A 13,228-nucleotide genomic window follows, 5' to 3' on the forward strand; every position below is an offset into this window, starting at 1 on the left:
GGAATTGATTTCAGGGCTCCTTCGTTCTCATAGTGTGAGGTGGATCAAGGCATAATTGCAGGGTAAAGCCCTGCTATGATGAGCTCCCTTTGTGTGGTGCAATCTGACTAACAAAAGCTTTGACCAACCCAAATGTTTTCTTTTTCTGTCTTTCATTATTATGTTATTATTAACACAAATAAGTTAGGACATAGTTCAGCTGCCCTTCAGGAGCCTGATCTATATCTGGAAATTCAATGCTGGTGGACATAGCGAGGCACCAAGGGAGAGTCTCAGTCTTCACTGTGTCCTTGAAATCCTTCTTTGTCTTAGACCATTTCACAGATGAGTAAGGCTTGAAGGGACCTCAAGGCTAGGGACAGACATTCAAAAAGCCTGAGCTGATTCAATCTTTGGAGCTTAGTCTAACCTGCCCAGCTTTAAACAGTTTGCAACTGCACAGACGTTCCCTCTGGACTGAGGAAATGCAGGCACATGTCTGCAGTGGCTTAGGCTAGAAGCCAGGAGATGCTAGAGCAGCTCTCCCTTCCTTTTGAGGGGTGGGGCAGGGGCATGGCCAGGCCCCAATAGGGAGGGGATTAAATGCCCACCCTGCCTGCACCGTCTCAGGCTTTTGCCCACTCGCTGCTCAAGGGGCATGAATGTTGCGAGACCCCAGCCCCCAGCTAGCACTCTGAGGCAAAAGTGGGGTGGGGATGTGGACTGCATGCATCTAGTGATGATACTGAGCTTTTCAGTCTCCCACTCCCCGCTTCTTCATACTGTCTGCAAACCTGACAGGTGAGGGAGCCAGCATGGAGATGATAACACAGCATTTATCAGACCATCAACAAGACAAAAGCCTCTCTCATTAGTTCAAGCTCCTCTTAAGCTGCTTTATCCAAGGAAGGAATGGAGGGACACTACCAGCTGACCTGTTGATTAGCTCCAAAAAGCCCTCAGTGGACACTGTTCTGTCTGCCTGTCCCAGTGAAAATGGAGATACCCACACACAGGTACTTCTCAGCATTAGCTAGCATATCCCCATGCTGGCTAGGGTATGTGAGGCTGGGGTCCATGTTGTGGGAGATGGGGGGGGGGCCTGCTTGAGCAGCAAGTGGCGGGAAGCCAGGCAGACCCTGCTGTGCCTGCAGTCTCTGGCTCTGGCTAGGGAGCAGAGGGGCAAGGCCAGCTGTGTTCTCTGGAGCAGACAGCACAGTACAGCCCAAGGCTGCAAAGCATCTGGGATGCTGAGGGACTCTGATTTAACTGAAATCAGGAAGGTGTCTGGGACAGATGTTGCATTTGACAAATCAGTTAGGTCTGATACTACATTCAACCAGGTTTATCTTAAACCAGTTTCAGCCATATTGAAACTAGTTTATGTGCACTGAACTTATGTTCTGTTACAGGCTTAAACTGGCTTCTGATCACTTAAACCAGTTTATGTCTAATGTTTGTCCCTAGCCCAAGAGATAATCTAGTTCAACCAGGGAAGGCACCTCAAAAGATCTAGTGCAGCCAGAGATCAAACCTGTGACTGGTGTTGTTATTAGCACCACACTCTAAGCAAGTGAGCTAGCCATCCTGTCTCATCCAGTGTGCCCCACTGCAAAGAATCCTATCTGCCAGTGAACCACATGCCTTTTATAGCACTGGTGTTACCTGATGCTCCCATGGAGAGAGTGAACATGATTTGGTCATTGAGCTTGAGAGCAAGAGTAACAAGCGGAAGAGATGTCCCCAGCAAACCTTGAACAAAAGATGCCCAGTGGGAAGCTGAGATTTACCACATTGCTAGGAGCAGCGAGGGATTCTGGAGACTTTTTTTTATATTTGATCTGAAAAAGGATCGAACAAATCTCCTGATTTGTCTCCACAGGAAAATTTTTACTAATTATACTGGTATAACTTTACTGGTGCAGTCAAACCACTACTGTTGTATTGTTAGAACTCCCCGTTCTTATTCAGAACTCATTCGTCTCCACATGGAGAATGAGAGCGGTACACATGTGGCTGCTTATACGCATTCTGCAGCTGGTTCTGATACCACTTTCCTGTGTAGATGCTGTAGTTAAAGCAGAACAAAACAGAAAAGTGGTTCCCTTACAGGTGGTTTTCATGATAGAGCCTGACAAGGTGATAATGAGGCAACACATTGTTCTGTCATAGGATGGGCTGTACCAAGCCAGGAGGGAGGTCAAGGGATGAGAGAAGAAATGTAAAGTCACTAAGAAGCGCCTAAGGGGGAGGAAGGCTACTCTTGGGTGCTCCGTCCCCTCAAATAAATGCCCTTGCTTAGATGCGACTACGTTAGAGGACCTATCCATAAGAATGGAGGGGCCAGAGCCCCTTCCCCTTCCCTGTCGAATTTCTTGCTAATCTCTCATGGAATTTCTTACAGGTTAGAGGATTTTAAGACGGCTCAAAAGAAAGATTATATAACGGGAGGGAAGAAACACACATTTATGCTACATTGTGAAGAGGACTGATGATAAATAATAAACTGCAGCAAGCAGGAGGCAAGTTCTGGTCTGTTGAGAGATCAACCGACCGCCAGCAGATCCAGCCGGCCCAGCGGTGGAAGCCGGAGCACATTCCACTGTAAGATCCCTGAATTCCTGTTTGCATCCTCAAGCTCCCCCTCCCCTCCCAGTCACAGCCCGGACCCCTCACTCGGGCATGGATGTGCCGTTCTTTGTTCAATTGACACCTGACTTTCCACGTGTCAATTTCTAAATTTATCCTCTGTCTCTTAAGCTTTCCTTCCTTAGGCTGGGAGCTCCCTCCCCTCCCCTCCCCTCCCTCTGCCCTCCCAGACTCTCCTCATCTCTTTCAGTTCCCTTCCTCCATCCAAACACACCCCCATCCTTATTCTGCTCCTGTCCCTCCAGTCACCTCCCTCTTCTATGCTTTCTACTACTGTTCTTCCCAGTCGTTCCTTTTGGTCCCACATCCCTCCTCGGATCCTCTCTAAATCCACCTCACCTGCCAGCAGGGGTGGGAAGCTGACAGAAACATTTTGTTGCCTAAGGCAGCATTTCTCAACCCATGGGTAGTGGCCCAAAAGTAGGTCGAAAGACTATATGAAAGGGTTGCGACCAACTTTAAAAATGGATTCTCCTTTAAAGGAGAAAAACGTGGGAAAACCATGGGTTTTCCATTGCAGGTGGGCAGAGGACCAGCCTGGAAAGGGCTTTTTGCCCTGCCCCGCACTAGGGTCCTGGGTCTGGGAGCAGTGGGTTGTGAGCAAGGGGCACTGGGTCGGGACTGGCCAGTGATGTTTACAAATGGGTCCTGGTACAAAAAAGGTTGGAAGCCACTGGCCTAAGGGATCTTTGTTGCCTGGAGTTGAGAGGGCATGGGGGAGTGCTGTCTCCTTGCTGAGATCCTTGAGACAGTCAGAGAGGTTTCCTTCTCTTCTTCCACCTAAGAGGAAAGGGGCTGGGAGGCACCTGAGCTTGTGTGGAAGAAGCAGATAGTGGAGCTTTCCCTTTCCCTCTCCCTCTATATAAAATCAGGTGCTACAGAAAGACTTGGGAGCCCTACAGCATTGCTCAGATAGCCCACAGAGACAGAGAGCTCCGGAGCTGGGCTCCTCCATATGTGTCTATGGAGAGGAGGGGCAGCTCGTTGCCTGGTTTTACTTCCATTCATGCTGTGCTGCCCAAAAAAGTAGTCTTGACCTCTGCCATGGAACAGAGGCATTATGCTTGATAACATTGATTTGTGTCAGGTGCCTAGGGCCTGGAAATAAGGAATCCAGTGTCACACCTGTATCAAACCTGCCAACATTAAGCCACATATCCATCCCCAGGGCTGGGCAGCTTCCACTGATCACCAGGGACAAATAAAAAAAGTGCAGAGAAAGATTATGCCAGCCTTCTCGCTGATGAGCAGGCCTGCTCTCATAAGTAACTGCTCAGCAGTGGGAGCTGAGGCAGTACAATCCAAGTTCTTAATGTGCCTTTAAAGACATTTCAGTGGCTCAATTAACTTTCCACTTGTGCGTGGTTCCCTCCCTCCCCCTTTGCTTTCATGGTCATTTAAAACAAATAAAGTGAGCAGAACATGGCAGCGGGATAACCGCCATTTAATTCCCTTCTCACGGGTCTCCAGATTATTTGGTGATTCAACTGCAGCAGGGGGGGCATTTGCAGAATGGATGGAGGGAGCTCCCTACAGGGACAGAATCTCACAAAACAGGGCCTCTGAGCAGCTCTGGGGAAGAGTGCGCATTGAGTTGCTTTTTAAATACCCTGCATGTATTAAATACAGAAAGAGGCTCTGTCTTACAAGAGACACGTCTTACTCCTTGCCCCACAGTTATGGCTTTCTCATTCCCATTCTGCCTCTGGCTGCCCGTGTTGCTCTCAGGTTGTAAGGTGTGGAGGAAGAGCAAGGTTCAGGAGACATTTCATGCTCCTGTGCAAACATAATATAGGATGGAGAATTCATACCCCTAGACAAGGAGGCGAGAGCATATTTTCTCACGGTAAGGGAACACAGCCAGATAGGAGTCTGCTGATGTTTTATATCTTCCCAACTTCCCTAGGAAGTTTAAACAAGGCAGTCTTTTTAAGCAGGGAGAGTAGGAAAAGGAAAAAAAAAAAAAGCAGAAACCTCTAGGATTTAATTTACATTCTCAAAATTGTTCTCCAAGTCGCCATCTTGGCGGGTGACCTTTTCAGCTCTCCTGTTTGATCTGCGCAGCACTGTGATGGTGGCAAAAGAGACTCCCGTGTGTTTTATGTGTTTGCGAACAATTAATAATTGTACCACATTTCACTGGAGCTGCAAATAAAGTGCACCCTGGGAGGGGAAAAATAACATCTAACCAGGCTGTTAAACAGGCCAGAGCTTGTACTGTAGCATAAGAAAACACAATGTGGGGGGCTCTCTCATTCATCCGTAGCAGTAAATAACCAGTGCTCACCTTGTTTTCTCCTTCAGCTACTTCTTTATCTCCCCTACCTCCGTGCTAGAAGCAGAAAGGAAATATTTAGTAGTTTGGTTGACAAAGTGTGTTTTTATAGCCATCTAAATTCTAGCTTTTGTTTTCTCTCTGAGAGCCTTTATAAGACATGTTTTCCTTTCTTTTCCCCAATGCCAAAAGACTCCAACTTGAGCTCCTGCATTCAGCCCCTGGTTGCATATTAGGCCTAAACTATTTGTCTAAATCTATAATACCCGCATAACACACGTGCTGTGCATATGCAGGTGGTTATATATGGATAGAACAAGTACAGCGTGGTAGTCATTGAATAGATTTATAAGTGAATCTTGAGCCTAGTCAGCAGTTTTTCATACCCCCTCTGCAGTATGAGAAACTCCTTTCTGTCTCTAGCTTTCTCCTTGCCTGTCCTAGGTGAAAGGTGCTGGCTTGACAGCCCTAGTAACTAGTATCTTCTGCTTCACCACTATATAGGTCCAGTGCAGGCAGTGGCAGAGACAGCTTCTGAGCTCTGCTGCAGTCCATGTACCTCAGCGTTTCCTTCCAGGGTGGTTCTTCTTGCTTAAGAAGGGGATATTCATTCTTCTTGCCTCGTGAACCTGTGGTCTCCTACTACATCTGCCAGCAGAAGCATCTGCCATCTACTTCCAACTGGATTGTGAACCCTTGTGTGCCAACTCTTGTCACCACCTAACAGCTGTGGGTGGTTAATGACTTCTGGTCACTTCCACATTAGCTAAATCTGAACCAGAAACTTAGAAGTAAAAAACTCTACATCTGGTTTCTCCTTTGCAGAGCAACCTATCCCTTGCATTTTGGCTCTTTCTGTGGAGAGTTGGGGGCAGGTGTGCAGTAAGATGCATCACCGATTGGCATTGCTGATGATCAACGGTCTGTGGATGAGCAGTCCCTCCTTGACTCAAGTTTGCTTTGAAGTTCTGCGTGGAAGGAGCGAGAACAGCCTTGGAGACATAGGCAAGTCATAACAAGTCAAGACATGCCGAGCGAGGCATGTTGGTCTGTACGTAGCAGCTACAGCCCTATACATGGGATCCTAAAGATTATTGTCTCATCTGCCATCTTCATGCAGTCTCCTAAATTGAAATGATTCAGGAAACTCATTTTCAGACTGGCAGTGAAATGTATTCATCTCTCCCCTGCCTATGCACCAGATTGTAAATGCTTCAGGCCAGGCACCATGTCTTTTTTAATGTCTAACAAAGTGCAATGCATGTGACTGGCGCTATATTTTGTAATAATTGTAAAAAGAATATGAGACGCCGGGTTCCCAGAGGCTAAAGATGGCTGGGTACGGACAAAAACTGATCCAATGTTGCAATTAATGTTCTAGCCTGCACCTGTGATAAATCAGCTTGGAGATGGTGCTTTCCAGAAGATGAGGTTGTGAATTAGTTGCGAGACCTGTGCTCACATTTAAGTCTGTTCAGCTGCTGTTCAGATCTTTCTTGAGACATCTGTTCCCTGTTTAACTGCAGTGCAGCATTGTTATGTGCCAGTGGGCCTGCAAGTAGCTAGCACAGGATTTTAATCTGTGAGTATTTGGTTTAAAATAAAACACCTAAGTGGAGTCCTTTGATAGCTTTTAGCATTTCAGTCCTTTCAAAAATGTGTTTGGCAGAGGGGGGTCACATAGCTTTTATTTTTATGAAGAGGAAGCACTGGGTCAGGTTTACACTGATGTAAACCTGAAGCAAATAATATGTGTGATGTGCAGGGGCAGATCCAGGATTTGGCAAAGGAAAGTGTGGGAGCAGTCACCAGGGCTTCAGGGGTGCCTGCACCCACCAATCCCAGCCGCTCCCTTTCCCCACCTCCCTTCCACCCACTGGTGCAAGCAGACCAGGCAGGGGGAGACTTCTGGAAAGTTTTAAAGTCCAGAAAACAGGTAAGAATTCCCTATCCCCTTGTCCCCATGGTCAGAGGCATGTCCCCCATCGCCCATCCCCACCCCCTTGCCCTACTCCCTCTTCTGCTGTTGCTTTCCCCACGGTCCTGGGAGGTAGGAGATGTAAGTTCACTTCTCCTTCTCCTCTGGGAGAGGAGGGGATAGATTTCAGATTTCTTCCATCCTAGCTGAGCACCACCAGCCACTGAGTTAAAAGGAATGGGTCTTTGTCCATTCTTGGAACTGTAACCCCATGTTTCCTTTGCTTTAATTATGAAACCAAGATCTGAGATATGTTGGTTGACAGAAAATGATTTTTTTTCAATTCTTTTCATTTCATTGAGAGGTTTATTTTTTTAACACTTCATTTCCACTTTGAAGACTATCTGGGTTTTTTTGCATCGGCAGCCAAGCTGAAAGCTGTTATTCACAAGGCCATATACTTCCTCCATCACCTACAGATTTGGCACGCACAGTGCTTCACAATGAGAGACGCTGTGGTACCCTTAGCATGGAAAACTATGCAGCTTCCAAACATCCCTCTCCATCATAACACCATCCCTATATTTCCAACAGCATCTAAGACAGCTTAAGCTGCTATTATTACAACCAAGTTCCATGTATGCAACATGGAGCTGTGAAGGTGTTAACAAGAACAGAGAAGAAGACACCTGAGAATAATATTTTGGGCAAGACAAGCTCAGCAGTTCTGACAGCTTACAGATTCATGACTAGGAAACCAACAGGTCATGACTAAGGGGCACTGGCAAACCTTGGGGGTTGCTCAGGGGCTAGGGACAGACAGTCAAAAACGCTGAGCCTGAATTGATTCAGTCTTTGCAGGTTACTCTAACCTGCAAAGATTGAATTGGTTTGCAAGTGAATAGGCATTCCCTTTTCATTTTGGAAATGCAGCACCTGCAAGTCCCCCCCAGCACCAAACAGAGCTCCCACCCCATGGGGAAGGGGAAAGAGTCCCTCTCTGGGGCTGGGCAGGGGGGCTGCTTCACTGCAGTTGTAGTCCCCCAGTGGGAGTAGGGGAATTAATCCCCTCTCTGCTCACTTAGCCTTAACGGGGCTATGCTAGGACATCTGCGGTCCCTGCCGGTGAGACAGGAAAGGGAGGGGAACAATAAACCCCCTCAGGGTAGTTTGACAGATGCTGCTGCCCTTCCCCATCCCCTCACTGCTCCAGTGGCAGGACGTGGCCAAACACTCTCCCGGCATGGCCCCGTTAAGGTGAAGGGGGCAGGGATGGGGTTAATTCCCCCCTCTGTCCCTTCTGCCCCTGGGGACTGCAGCTGGGGTCTGCCAGCCCCAACCAGCCCCTCTGCCTCCACCGCTCACCAGCAGACAGGCAGCCCCGGAGACTCTGGCTGCAGTGGTGGGGAGGGAGGGAGGGAAGAATTAAACTCCTCCTTGCCCACTTTGCCTTAATGGGGCCATGCCAGACAGTGTCTCGCCACGTCCCTGCCCCGCTCAGGCTATTGAGCAGAGGGCTGAGGCCAGTCCTACTCTACTGGAGCAGAGAGCTCAGCCCAGAGAGTATGCTGGGATGCTGGGGGACTCTGGTTTAACTTAAACCAAGAAGGGGTCTGGGACCGACATTGCATAAACTGGCTTGAGCTCAATCAGTTAAATCTGATACTACCTTCAGCCAGGTTTATCTCAAACCAGTTTCGGTCATTTTGAAACTGGTTTATGTGCACTGAACTTATGTCCTCTTACAGGTTTAAACCAGTTTCTGATCACTTAAACTGGTTTATGTGTAATGTCTGTCCCTAGCCAAGGAGCACAGTGAGTGCTACAGTTCAGGAATGGCAATGATGACCGTTCCTTGTTCTGTAAGGAGCTATGAGGGAGGGTACGCTGGCATTTCAATGATATGGATGCTTCTTGTCAGTGAACAAGGCACATTGGCCAAATGGATCTAGGGCTGGACTGTTTAGGGTTATTTCTTCTTGGGATCATAATACAGAGGCAGAGCTGCGAGAGGAAGCTTGGAAAACACCTGGCTGCCCTAGGCCTAGCTCTTGGCAACACTGCCAGTCCTTGACTTGAGCATTCAACTCAACCACGCATGCATGGATCCAGACACCCAATGCATCCAAGCACAGGGGCAGACAAGAAGCTGTCTAGTTCCATGCATGCAGGCAAGGCCCCTCAGAAGCAACTGGTCCTTCCCAGAGACTGCGCTCTCTATTCACACAGCACCATGCTGTTGACACTTGTTATGATTGGTGTATGAACGTTATCTCAGCACCTTCATTAATTCTCCCTTTCAAAATAATAGTGAATAAGATGAGGGGGCGCAGGGTGCTGGGAAGGGAGCGAGAAACAGCCCACACAGGGTGCTAAGGAGGCTGGCTGGAGGCGGGAAAGTATTGCACTAAGAAGTTCTGCCTAGTGGAAAAGTCATCTATAAAACGGGCTGTAATGCCTTGCCTTGAAACATGAAGCGAGCAGCAGAGCTGAGATCCCTATCACTTAGATCAGTCGTTCCCAGACTCTCTTCCCACAAGGTTGTTTTTCTTTTTTCTCTTCCTCCCTTCTGTTGGGCCCAACTCACTGGAGCAAATGTGCTGCTTTTAGTCAGGGCTGACTTTGGCAGGTGACATGAAGCAGGTGGCAGCTCTCAAGGGCAAACTAGGCCCAATGCAGCACAGACTCCATCACCAGGCCCTCCTCCTTCTGTTAAGTTAGATTTGTCCTGCTGCTTTTTCCATCTTCCCCCTCCTGCCATGCTGGCTTATTAGCTCTCCCCTCCCTCTTCATGCGCTCCTCCTCAACCCTTTTTTTTTTTCCAGTTGCAGCAGCTATTGACTTACTCAGATACCCGAGTCTTAAACAGCTCCCCACCTCCTGAATCACTGACAAGACTGATTCGTCCTCTCAGCACATCAATGTGAGAGCCCACGCGAAGATGTACCTCAGCTGACTTAATTGTTAGTATCTGCGACCCCAATGTCTTTGTAAATAAAATGGTTTAATCTCAAGGGGCTTGCCTGGTGGAGAGAGTCGAATAAATAAATCAATATGTAAATAAATCCACAAGAGGGGGGATGAGCTGGGACTTTGCAAAACTGTGATAAAGCATCTTAGGAGAGTCGCTGTTGCTACATTTCTTGCATGCTCTGATTGAGGGGACTGTAATTCTGGATTGCAGCCCTGGGCTGTAGGGGGGAGAGAGAGCGCCGTGACTGAAATTCCTTTATGGATTGATTTGACTTAAATATATTCTGGAGCTGGTCTAATTGCTAGTTCGGTCTCAGGCTTTGATTTTTCCGTTGCTTTCACGTTTCTGCTTGCTGCCTGTTTCCTGCATTTCAAACAGGTTTGCTGTGGGCACCAGCCAGAGCCCAGAGCCCATTAGATCCTTTATCGGACCAAAATAAATAACAATAATTGTCCTCACTGGCTGGTCCACAGAAAGAGTTGAGTTGTACTGGGTGACAGTGAGTCAAGACATTGGGCTTTGGCTCCTTGGGAGTTGTGTCTGTGTGAGAGCATCAGGGTTTGTCTCAACAATCAAAGTGAGAAGGTTTTCCAGCCAACTCATGTCGCTTCTTCTAAACCTGGACTCATGTCAGCTTGGCCCAAATTGAGACGGCACATTTGCAAATTGCTGGGATGCACCTAAACTGAACAAAACAGAACAGAGTGGGTCACCTCTAAACTAAGCAGAAGGGAGCTGAGCACAACAGCCTTTGTCTTTCATGCCCATGCTCAGTCCAGATACTACGCTGCTTAGCTCAAGAGGGAGCACTGTACATGGGACCTTGTGATGTCCCTGGGCTGTTTGCATGTTTCAAGATTGAGCCCTTACACACGATTCCTACAGAACCTCACCCTGAGTCTCCACTGGCTTGCATTTTGTGTTGTCTGGTCTACAGGGGCAGTGTGAAGGGGATGTGCTGCTCTGGTGTGATTTGGTTGCATTTTACTTCCACTGGGTACATCTACACACGCACATTTCCTGTGCAGTAACCGAAATTACAGAGCAGTATGGGCACACGTCTATACTTTCATCCCTGTACAGTGCAGGAAATACGGTGACTTAATGCCAACTTGAGCGTAAATTTGATACCTACATCATGAAAAAAATTATGCCCAATTAGTTACTGTGCAGTAACACACACATAGAGGCCTTTATGCGCAGTAACACTGTGTGGACTGACTTGGGACTAACTTTAGACCCAGGTCAGTCCACCCACAGCTTGAATGCACTTTTAATGCCTGCATGTGTAGACACTGGCCTACTCCTGCTTACTGCACAGTAAATTTAAGCCGGCGTAAATGCACATGTAGACATGCCCACTGTGTGGGAGTAAAGGCCTAGGATTTGACCCATGAGTTGTATTTCAGCCTGCCAGGTTCTAGGGAAGCCGGTGCTGGAAGAAAAAAAGGAAACCTAGCAACCTGTCAGGGAGCTCATGCATTTCAATGGATCTTTGCTGATTCCATGAGAAGGAGAGAAAGATAAACCCTCCTTTGCATTGGCTCTTGCGATTCCCCCCTCCCCGTCTCCCTGGGCTCTGAGTTCCGGCCCTTGTTTTGCAACACGCCGTGTGGAGTTTTATCACCTTCAACAATGAAATCTGTCACCTTCAAGCTGCTTTATTGTAATCTGGGGACTTTAGCCCTGTCCGCTGTAACCCTGCTCTAGACTGCTGCCATACAGCACTGAATTCCACACCACACCAGCCCTACGTCTATTGATCAGCCTCCTTGCTGACACCAACAGTGTTAACTTGAGGGACCACGTTCTTACTTGTTTTCTCCCTGGGTTCAGATAGTTAATTGATCTTGCTCTTTTCTCCTTTTCTTTCTTCTCTCTGGTGTGCAACTGAATTCTCAAATTCTGCTTAGGTTTTTTTTTCCCCCCCCTTCATTTCTCTTGGTCTAAGAAATAAGAAAACCCAAACAGAACAGGAGATGCAGCATTCAGAATATTTTCCAACCTGACTGCATTTAATTAAATGTATAAATACAGGCTTTTAAACTACCCTACCCTCACATTGCATCAGGTATGAAAATACATCCGTGTTTCTTTGAATCAAATTAAGTATTAGATCTTATCTGTGGTAAACCAGTTAATAATAAACCGGTGAGTGATTCTTCTTCAGTAGATGTAGCAACTGATCCTACTGCTCTTAAAGCATAATGTTTTTCAGACTAGGTTAGGAACCGAGGTAAAGCAGAATGAAATAAATTGGCCTTGTTTTTTCTGCTGATATGATATACTGGGATAAGAATGCATTCGCTTGCTGTTTTTCTGTGGCTTTTATAGTAGTTACTGCTCTTTTGTTCTACTATTAACTTGTAAGAGCAGTTAGGTTATTTAGGTTAGTATTATGTATAAGTTAGGTTATTTAGATCATTATTATATATAAGAGCAGTTATGTTTTTCATTTGGAACAGTAGTTTGAAATACACATATGCATATATGTGTACATATGGGCTAGCTGAAAACCTCCTATGTAAATTTATCTGCAAGAGGAAATTGGGTTTCAGCCAAACACATTGTCTTGTGGCAAGTAGATGCCTTCTACTGAAAATGTCAGCTTTTTGTCCAAAAATGGAAACTTGAACCCCAAAAATCTAAGAATTCTTTAGTAGAAAATGTTGGGGTTTGGTTTTGTTTCCAGTGAAAAAATCAAAATGTTTACCATACTATTTTGCCCAATTTTCTTTTTTTTAATTTTATTTAAATTTTACGTGGGGAAAGATTGGATGGCAGTATTAAGAGGTGTGTTTAAAAGCCTTACAACTTGGGTTTTATCTCACTAGTATTCATGATAACCCCACATACACTTGAAACTGAAATCTTTTTTCTTTACCACATTGTATCTTCTCTTGTGTTCACTGCAGGTTGGTTAATGAAAGGTGGCTGTTCACAGTGATATTTGATATTGTGAGGTCATTCACATCACTCTGGGTCATTGGCACTGATTTATTTTATAAACAGGTGACATGCTATTTTAAAAAATATGTGCGTAAAGCACAACAGAAATGTTGCAGATAGGAGATGTAAAACAAAGGGAAATCTCATTTTCTGTCTGGCATTTCTAAGCATTTGTCTCTAGAGTGTCTAGGCACCAACTCAGATATCAACCTTGAAGGTGTCCCTTTAAGACTGACAACTTCAATATTAATTGCAATGTCTACGGCTTTTCCCACTGTACATTATCTTGCCAATAACCTTAACCCTGACCAGGCGGAGAAAGTTCACCTGCTCCCACTCAGAGTCTCTCCATGCGGGAGAGGAAGAGGATCTGGATTCTTGGCCCCACAGTCTCTGCTGTGTCCAATACAGAACAGGAATGAACCATAAGCAAAGGGACATCACTTTTTTCCCTTGAATTCTGGGATCAGCTGCCCGCAGCTTC

The sequence above is a fragment of the Crocodylus porosus genome, unplaced genomic scaffold, assembly GCF_001723895.1.
Source record: "Crocodylus porosus isolate Cpor-Errol unplaced genomic scaffold, CroPor_comp1, whole genome shotgun sequence".
NCBI classification, from domain to species: Eukaryota; Metazoa; Chordata; order Crocodylia; family Crocodylidae; genus Crocodylus; species Crocodylus porosus.